General features: G+C 54.6%; 1 long non-coding RNA gene across 1 annotated transcript; it reads left to right on the plus strand.

The window, feature by feature from the left end:
- The first annotated feature begins 64 nt into the window (after positions 1-64).
- Positions 65-6,800, plus strand: LOC115938791 (uncharacterized). The gene is made up of 4 exons (XR_004073823.2): positions 65-275; positions 1,178-1,264; positions 3,090-3,672; positions 4,459-6,800. It is a non-coding gene; the product is annotated as an uncharacterized LOC115938791 (long non-coding RNA).
- The last annotated feature ends 2,560 nt before the right edge of the window (positions 6,801-9,360 follow it).

Below are 9,360 nucleotides of genomic sequence, written 5' to 3' on the forward strand. Positions count from 1 at the left end.
GCGCCCGAGCTGGCGGGGAGCGCGCCGCCGGCCCCGCGCGCGCCGCCGTCGGGGGCTGCGGGGAGCGGTTCGGGAGCTGTCCCTGGTGCTGACGGCTCGTTCGCCTCGGGGCTGGGGCTGAGGCCGCGCGACCTCCCTCCGGCCTTGGGGGGCACCCCCGCCCCCGCCCCGCGCCCTGCGGGGGCTCCCGTTGCTCTTCTCCTGCTTTCCGGCGCTCCCCGTTTCCACAGCGTTGGGATTGGGAGTCAGGCTGAAGCTGCTGGTGCTTACCCACAGTACGACCTTGGGGCAAGTTCCTTCCCCGGAGCTGGGGGTGGGGGAGTCTCTTTCTGGTTCTCATCTTTGAAATGGGTCGCAGAGGTGCCTGTAAGGTTGGTCTGAGAATTCAGGGCAGGGACGTCCAGGGGCTTGGCACACAATGAGTGCTCAGCAAACTCTGGCCTGTTTCATGGTTTGTTTCCATTTCTGGTGAGCAACCACCAGCCAGGGAGAGAAAGGGCAGTGCTTGTCCCGCCCTGGGCTGGCGGGGGGTTGGGGCCTGCTAGCTGCCTTTGGATCTCTGAGGGCATCCATAGGGAAGGGAGCAGACTTCTTCCTTGGGACCACAAAGCACAGAGTTAGGACCAATGGTTGCACGTTGAAGGAGAACAGATGGGGCTAGTTGCTTCCTGACATAAGGTCCCTCCACCCGAAAGGAGTGCTCCAAGAGGCAGTGAGTGACCTCTGTTCCTGCAGATAGATACTCAAGAGGAGGCTGAAGCCACAGGGCCCCCGAGCTGACAGAGGTCTGGAATGAAACATTAGTTAGAGTATGTAAAGCATTAAGAACCATGCCTAGCACATTGAAAGCATAATATGAATGTTTGCTTGTTTGACTCTTAAGTTCTTTTTTTTTTTTTAAAGATCTTATTTATTCATTTGAGACACAGAGATACAGAGACAGAGAGAGAGCATGAGCAGGGAGAGAGGCAGAGGGAGAAGGAGAAACAGGCTCCCTGCTGAGCCAGGAGCCCGATGTGGGGCTCGATGTGGGGCTTGATCCCAGGACCCTGGGATCATGAGCTGAGCCGAAGGCAGACGCTTAATGGACTGAGCCACCCAGGTGCCCCAACTCTTAAGTTCTTTATAAGAAGCTATATCCTGGTAAGAAGAACCTGTTACTTCACTCCCATTCTAGAGACGAGAATACTGAGGACATGTAGAGGAGATCAGATGACCTGCTTGGAGTTCATTCCCACCTTATAGACGGGCTGAGGAGAGAAGGGTAAGCAACTTGCTCAGTCACACCACAGGACCGAGAGGGTGAGTTCTTACAGACCAACACACAGCCAGCTTGCCACCTCGCCCTGTCAGGTCCCCTAGGCATGGTCACTGACCGATTTCCCAAAGCTGTTCAAGCCATTTTGACCCTGGAGAATTTCCTTATAGCAAACCGGGCAGGTACCTCATTTCTCTTAACTAATGGAAAGAGCTGGTGCCTGCCCCGGTGAGTACCTCTGTCCCTTCCAAGCGGGATAATTAAACGTCACCTGCCTCATTTCCTAAGAGATCAGTGGCGGTGCTTGATTCGCTAATTAACTGTGCGCAGTACCTGCTTCCACCAGACACTTATTTCATGATAAACATCACTCATTATGTGCTCAATATGTCCCAGACACAAGGCTAAACACGTTGCCTGCACTCTCTCGTTTAAATTTTCTCAACAATCCAGTGAGATAGACACTGGTATTGCCCTCACTTTGCAGCGAAGATCAGAGACTAAAGAGAGCTGGGCTAGACGAAATCCCAAACACGTGCTCCTTACACCCTCCTTCTAGATTTTTGATGTTCTCCCCAACCTACGAAAAAATACGGGAACATTAATAGAAATTCCATATAAGGAGGAGGGGGAGGGCTCGAGAGATGCAAACCAGCCAGCCATTCGGTGCCCTAGGAGTCAGCTTAGAAATCCTTTAAATTGACATTTTCCATCAAAATTCCCATTATGACAAGTGAGCCACTTTTTTTTTTTTTTTAATTTCAGGACTGCTTAGATTCTGGCAAATGTGTGCCAAGAATTTTAAAAGGAGCATCACTGCCAAATCCTTTTTACCAACCAGCTCCAATGCCCTTCCACTTCTTCCCACGCCTGCTCTTCATTCACATGCTGCAGAATTCCCCAGCTGTGGTCTGGGTGGCTGCAGACCTCCAGAGCTCCTGACCCTGTGAAGCACTGATTTCTTTCCCATGCTCTGCAGAGGTGGGCTCCTGGGGCTTGTGCTGATGCAATCGGAGCCCATTTTACTTAATCCAGGACTGATAATACAACATATAGAGTAGATACCCTTCTTACTCTCACTTTACCGATGGTAACCAAGGCATGAAATAGCTTACCACTGGTCACATGAGTGACAAGGGGGTTGCTGCACTGAACGGATTTCATTTGGAGAACGATGCTCCATGGTCACCACCAAACTCAACTCTCCGTGTGACCAAACCATGGTCTGGTTTTAAGCAAAAACCCCATTTCCAAAAAAACAAATGGGGGGAAAGTGAGCAGTCACTGGTCCGACTTTATAGAAACGATTTGCCGTCAGATTTCCTTAAATAGCAAGTTCTCCTGGTGCTGGTGCAAAAAGGATTTGAACTACACATAGTTCTTTCAGGTTGGCCAAAAACAGTCCTGGAGGCACGGCTCGGTACTACCCCGCCCCCCTCCCCCCCAGTGTTCCTTCCACTACCATATGCTCTCAGTTACATGGTAACTTCAGTTTATGGTGGCTTACTATGGCCCCATCACCAGCATCTTTCCCCAGCACAGAAGTTCATGGATATCACTCAGATCCAACAGATGGCCGAGTTGGTTGAAAAAGCCCCAACACGTTCGAACATGTGTGGCGGTTTACAAGGGTTTCTTTTCCACTGGGGGCAAATGGGGCTTTTGTAAGATCAGCCCTGTGCGCTAAAGATAGGACCTTCATATCCATCCATTTTCTTCGGGGCCAGGGTGGATAGCTTGTAGGGGAGGGGCTGTGATGACCAATGTCCATTTCTCTCTGGGGCTCCATAAAAGTATATGTTCAATATGTACTCCCTGACTTGATGCATAGGAATAAATTATGCCGGTGACTGCAGGCGCCTGGACCTTCTGATCATAGCCGCCCACTGAAGATAGTCACATATCAATTTGGATGGAGGGAATCACATTCTTGGAGGCAAAGGGTATGCACCCAGCTGCTGCTTCTGACCTGAGTCTCATCCGGCTGAACGGCAGAGGAGCCAAGTGCGTGAGGAGTGAAGATTCGGCCAGGATATGAAGAATAATGACCCAGAGCCTTTCCAATTCCCTTTCTGGGAACCCTCAATAGGGAGTGAGTTCACCATCCCTAGACGTGTCCAAGCAGCAGCTTGCTGTCCACTCATAGCAGACGAGCTGGCTGAGCTGGCCCCCGGGGGACCCCTCTGGTCCAGGAAGTCCCTGAGGTTTCAGAAGGGGCGGCTCATGGCAGCTCAGCGTGGGCGTCCCACTGCCTGGCCCCCATTTCAGCTGCCTGGTGGTTCTTAGGCCACCAAACGGGGGCCCCATGTGGAGTCTTCCAAGTTCTTCTTTCCCTGAATGGGCACTGGGCCAAATGACCCAAGTGGTTGCTGTTTCCACCAGCATGTACTTCTGGAAATTGCCAGGACCTTCAGGTAATTACTAAATTAACCTTTGTTTGGTCTTTGAATCGTTTTCTTTGCCCCGGTCTGCACTCCTGAGGGGTTTTGCCGTTAATCAAATGGGCTCTGTGGATCCACTTATGTCACTGAAACTGTGTCTACCCAATTCCAAAATATCCATCCAGGTCAAACCCATTTAGAGAATATATATATATATTTTAAAGATTTTATTTATTTATTTGACAGAGAGAGACACAGTGAGAGAGGGAACACAAGCAGGGGGAGTGGGAGAGGGAGAAGCAGGCTTCCCGCAGAGCAGGGAGGCCGATGCGGGGCTCGATGCGGGGCTCAATGCGGGGCTCGATCCCAGGACCCTGGGATCATGACGCGAGCTGAAGGCAGACACTCAACGACTGAGCCGCCCAGGCGCCCCTAGATTTTTTTTTTTTTTTTGAGAGATGAGCAATGCCATGACATTGCCATTATTTTGTGATTTTGGCTAGGCAGAGTGCACTCACATTCCAGATCAAGGGCTTTGGATTGGGTGTCTTTTGGACGTGACTGGGAGAATAACAAGGCATCGAAGCATGCAGGAGAGAGCAAGAACGAGAGGGTTAGAGACTGAGCGTGCAGAGGGACGGGAGTGGGCGGGCTGGGGGTGCCTGTGGGTGCTCGGGCACACGTGGTGTGCGCAGTGTTTCCATTGCTCTGGTTTGAAAAGACAGCCTCGTCTGTTTGAACAGAAATTACTGATGGTTTTCAATTACTGCAACATTTTACAACGTTGTGACAGCAAAGCTTGATATGCTCATTCTTTAGGAATCTTCGAGGATGATGGATGAGGATGAGGTGACGCTGAGCGAGGTGCCGCGGATCAGGCAAAGGTCCCTCGGGGCTCCTTGGGTGAATCACAGTTCATCGTGATAAGTCCTGCCAAGGGTGGGGCGTGAGGCGGGGGCTACGGAAGATTCTTCCATCTCCTCCATTTCTGGGAATGTTTCTCCAGAGAAGCATTAACAAGAGCTCTGGTGATCTCATCTTCGCTTCCCAGCCAGCCCACTCTCCACAGCTTGAGCAAATCCAGGCAGTGCGTGCATGGACTCGTTCATTCATTCACGTGCCACACACTGTGGGTGCAGAGACCGAGCTGGAGGCCCTGGCGTCGGGGAGCTCGGAGTGGGCGAGGTTTCCAAGGGCTGAGGAGACAGGGTTCCCTGGGTTGAGTGGAGCCGGACCCAGGACGGTACTATAGGTAACTGGCATCTGTGGTGAGCTTACCAGCACGTGGCTGTCCCGACAGCCCTGGGAGACAAGGACTTGTCTGGCACTAAAGGACCCGAGCCTCGGAGAAGGTGAATGGCCGGCACTAGGCCACGCCGTGGCCACCCCCACCTCCCACCCCCTGCCCGTCTGACTCCGAAGTCTGCACTGAGCACGTCCTATGCTGCCGTGCAGCCCTGAGTCTATCCTGCTGAAATACAGGAGATAAAAATAAGACCTTGACTATTTGGACTGTGGGATCCTAAAATTAAAGCGATCTCCCCATAACCTGTCTGCTTCTGTTAGCACAGGCTTGTGGAGGATGCAGAATGCTGTTCATTTGAACAGAAGGGTGAAGGTTGATGTGACACGGCAGACATCACACATACCAGTACGGTGTCGTGTGAGGTGGGACCCTGTCACTGCCCCCGGGAGAGAGCAGGGTCTTCCCGCAGGAAGGGGGTCACATGCAGTCACGCCACCCAGGGCCCTATAGCACATGACCTTCTCCGGGGCACAAAGATCGAAAACAAGGGCTTGGCCATTGCTGTCCTTTCAGACCCTGCCGCCCTGGCTGACGGTGGCAGATTTGGATTGGGGGCCAGGAGGAGGGAGGGTGTGGGAGGAGAGGAAGGGGGAACAGTGGGGTTAGGAGTGGGGAAGCAGAATGAGCACGGCAGACCAAGGACAAGGACGAGCCCTGTGCTCCACGGTCAAAGGGTGCAGGGTGAGGTGTGGGATGCCGAGGCTCCCTCCTGCCCTGGCCTTGCTGCTCCCACCCCCACATCTGGGTGGCCTGGGGTGGCTCAAGAGCCTCAGCTAGGGTCTCCCTATAGTAACACGGCCCTCTCGTAAGCCCCCCAAAGAAGCATGGAGGGTGAGTTTCATCCTCATTCTCCCCCCCACCCACCCACCGTCCCTCTCCATCCAGCACGCATGCACGTTGTTCGTGGTCCTGATTCTCGGGCATGTCTCATCCGTGGGCTGCCTCATCCTCTGCCCGTCTGCTCTGGGCTGGAAGAGCCGTGAGGACAGAGCTTTGTCTTTTCCATTCTCCATTGTCTCCCAGCGTCAGCCTTGGTGGGAAGGCATTCGCCGGAGGCTCTGTGCTGGTCCTGGGTTTTCTGCAGCCCCGACAAGGGGTGGCCAGAAGCACAGCCTCCTTCTGCTCCTCACGCCCCCACTGGAGACCACTGGCCACTGTGATTGTTCCCATTGGACCGATGAGGAAGTGCAAGTGACCGGCTGGGCTACAGAGGTCATGAGCAACTCAGTGGTAACTCCTGCCCAGAGCCCCCCGTCCCCGTCCCAGGGCCTCCCCGGAAGAAAGGGCAGAGCCCGTCTGAGCCCATCAGCCCTGGGGACTCTTGGACCAGCACAAGACCCCTCAGCAGAGCTTCCGACCCTCTGAGTTCGCCCTACACTTGCCCCGGGCCCTTGTGCTGCAGGAGCTACCAGACTGCTCCCCGTTGTCCCCTGGATGGGGGGCAAACTTAGCTCTCCGTGCTGGCCCGGCCCACCATCCCTCCCCAGGTCCAGCCCTGCCCTCTCAGAACTGATGTTCTAATGGGTCTGCCGCTGCCTCCTCCAGGCCTGCTCCGGGGCTTGGCCCGCAGCCTGGGCTCATCCAGAACTTGGACCTGAGGATGCAGATCTGGGGGTGGCCATACAGCCAAGCTCCACACTGCCGTGGGGAAGGGCAATGGAGAGACAGGGCTTGGAGGCGGATAGGCCTGGGCCGGATTCTGGCCCTGCTCACTGGGTGGGTGAATACAGGCCCTTCGCTCAGCCCCTCCAAGGCTCGGTTTCCCCAGGTATGTCTCTGAGCTACACAGATCTGCTTACCTCACAGGATGAGGGTGAGGGGACCCTTGGCTCGGCCAGGCTGGGCGGGGCCCCACCAGCACAGATACGGCCATCCTGGCAGGAAGGGCTGCGCTGAGCACCAAATCTCACGTCCTCTTCTGGCCTGGAGCCTGGGTGCTGGTGTTTGGAGTCCCAGTCCTGCTGGTTTCCTCCATCCCCGGTGGGTGGGTGGGAGCCTTGGCAAGACAACCCCCTTACCTCTGATGGAGCCTGGAGCGGGGCTAGCATTTACCCGTGGCCCCTGCCCATGGCCACTTCCCACTGACCACCCCAGGGACCCCACAGCCCTGCCTGACAGGCCTTCCCTTCTCCCCTGGGCTCTAGAGAGGCCTTTGCATTCCTGTCTTTCCCTTGGCAACGGTCTGACGCACGAGGCTTTGGGGAGAACATCTGGAGGCACATTAGCATGTGTCTCCAAACGGGGGCTGATGGCGGCCCTGCTCCCAGCCCAGGCCAGTTGCTAGGCCACTGATCTGCTCTGCGAATCACTGTGGGAAACAGAGGGAAGTGCCAGCCGCAAAGCCTGCCTTGCACGTGCCCTCCACCACCGTCCCTGGTCTTGTCATTGACCCATGTCACCCTGAAACGGGGTCAGCCCCCCTTCCCACAGCTGAGGGTGCAGAGTGGCTCCTGGGTGGGGGAAGGGACTCTGGGCCACTGTCCTTGTTATAAAGCTGTCATCACACACAAGGGCAAGTGCCCTTCCCCATGCCGGCCTGGCCTCTCCCTCTGCGCCATTTCCCTCTGTTTTGGGTGTTGTTTGTTTGTTTAAGATTTTATTTATTTATTTGAGAGAGAGAGAGAGACAGAGATAGAGGGAGAGGGAGAAGCAGGCTCCCCGCTGAGCAGGAGCCCGACGCGGGGCTGGATCCCAGGACCCTGGGATCATGACCTGAGCTGAAGGCAGGCGCTCAACCGACTGAGCCACCCAGGCGCCCCGGCTGTTTTGTTTTGATGAGAGGTTTGGGGTAGTTATACCACCACAAGACAAATAGACCGATGGCTTATGTTCCCCGTAGGCGACTTTGCGAGACTCTCACGTTTGTGAGATTAACATTTCCCTTCCCTCCACTGGGAGCCTTCTCCAGAGCTGCTCGGGCTAACTGTGCTTTCTTCCCCTGAAACCTGGGGCTGAGGAGCCCCTGCCGCAACAGGTGGCAGCGTGTGGCTCTTAAGAGAGGCTCGAGGGCTGTGTGTAAGAGGCGGGTGGCGGCTGCTTTTCATGGGGTGGTCGGCGCTGGGCCTCTGCCTTGCAGCTTCCCAGCAGGCATGGCCCGGACGGGGAGAGAGGTGGGGTCTTCATACCTGCGGTTCTCTCGCTGTAGGCTCATGTCAGGTGGGGTTGCGTTTGTCCACGCCACACACCAGCTCCTCTGCCCCTTTCTCTGGGGCCTCGCCCCTCCTGGCCTCGGCGTGGAGACAGCACCTGGTCACTGCTTTTACCTTGTGGCTTTCCTCACCTTGCCCACTTCTCCGTGAAAGCTGCTTTCTGATGCCTCCTCGAGCTTTCTCGTCTGAGGGCTCCTGCCGATATGCCCTCCTCCCAGCCATGCTGGACAGGGGCTGTCTCCTCGCATCCTCACCAATATGGGGTGTCAGTAATCCGTTCTATTTCTTCCTACTTGTCGGCAGAAAACTCTCTCTCGCTGGTTGACTTAGTGTCTTCCTGCCTGCTGGTGAGGTTGAGAACCTTCCATACATCTGCTCCGATCATCTGCCCGTTTCTCCCATTCCTGAGTCCTCGTGCCTCACACTGATGTGCACACACTCTTTATACACTCAGGATGTTTGACGGGTCACAACTCTTTCCTCTGAGGCGGGTGTCCGTCCTCACCTGGGTTTAGGGTCAGTCATGGAGTGGAGGCCGCCAGCTTTCATGGGCACGATCCGCCAGGCTTGCTGGGAGGCTCGTGAAAGTAGATGGTATTTTCCTTACTGTTTGTGCCATTTTGAGTTGATGTTTAATTTTTAACCCAGGTAGGATTTTCGTGGATATGAGCCAGAGGTTTACCTGGTCTTGTTTGTATTTTGTTTTGACACACGAATAGCCCGGTGTCACCACTTCCCTATTGAAGTGGAAATTGCATCCATTCAGCTACACAGGGGTCTGGTTCTGGAACCTCTGCTGCCCTATGATCCATGTGCCTGTCTGTTCACCGGCCCGCGACACGTGCGACTCTCACAGCTCCGTGGAGCCACTGCTACGTGGAAGCTTGTCAATATCCTCTTACTCTGCTTCACGGGTTTCTTGAGCTTTTCTCTTCTGAATGATCTGTATAATCAACTTGTGAGACTGGGAACCCTTTAGGGGCCCTAATTAAGACTGGATTGAATTGCAGATCAGCTTGAAGAAACCCAACACCTGGAGAAGTAGAGCAAGAGAGGCGGAGATGCTAGGACCAAAAGCCTCGGTTCAAATTCCAGCTCTGCCGCTCTCCAGCTGTGTGCCCTTGGACAAGTTGCTTGACTTCTCTGAGCTTCAGCTTCTTCCGCTGTAAAATGGGGTAATAATGACACCAAGACCACTCCAAGGGTTGGTGTAAAAAATAAATGAGCTATAATATGAAAAGCATGTATAGAAATCAAAAATCGGGA

The sequence above is a fragment of the Leptonychotes weddellii genome, chromosome 14 (assembly GCF_054177405.1).
Source record: "Leptonychotes weddellii isolate Sample4059 chromosome 14, ASM5417740v2, whole genome shotgun sequence".
NCBI lineage: Eukaryota > Metazoa > Chordata > Mammalia > Carnivora > Phocidae > Leptonychotes > Leptonychotes weddellii.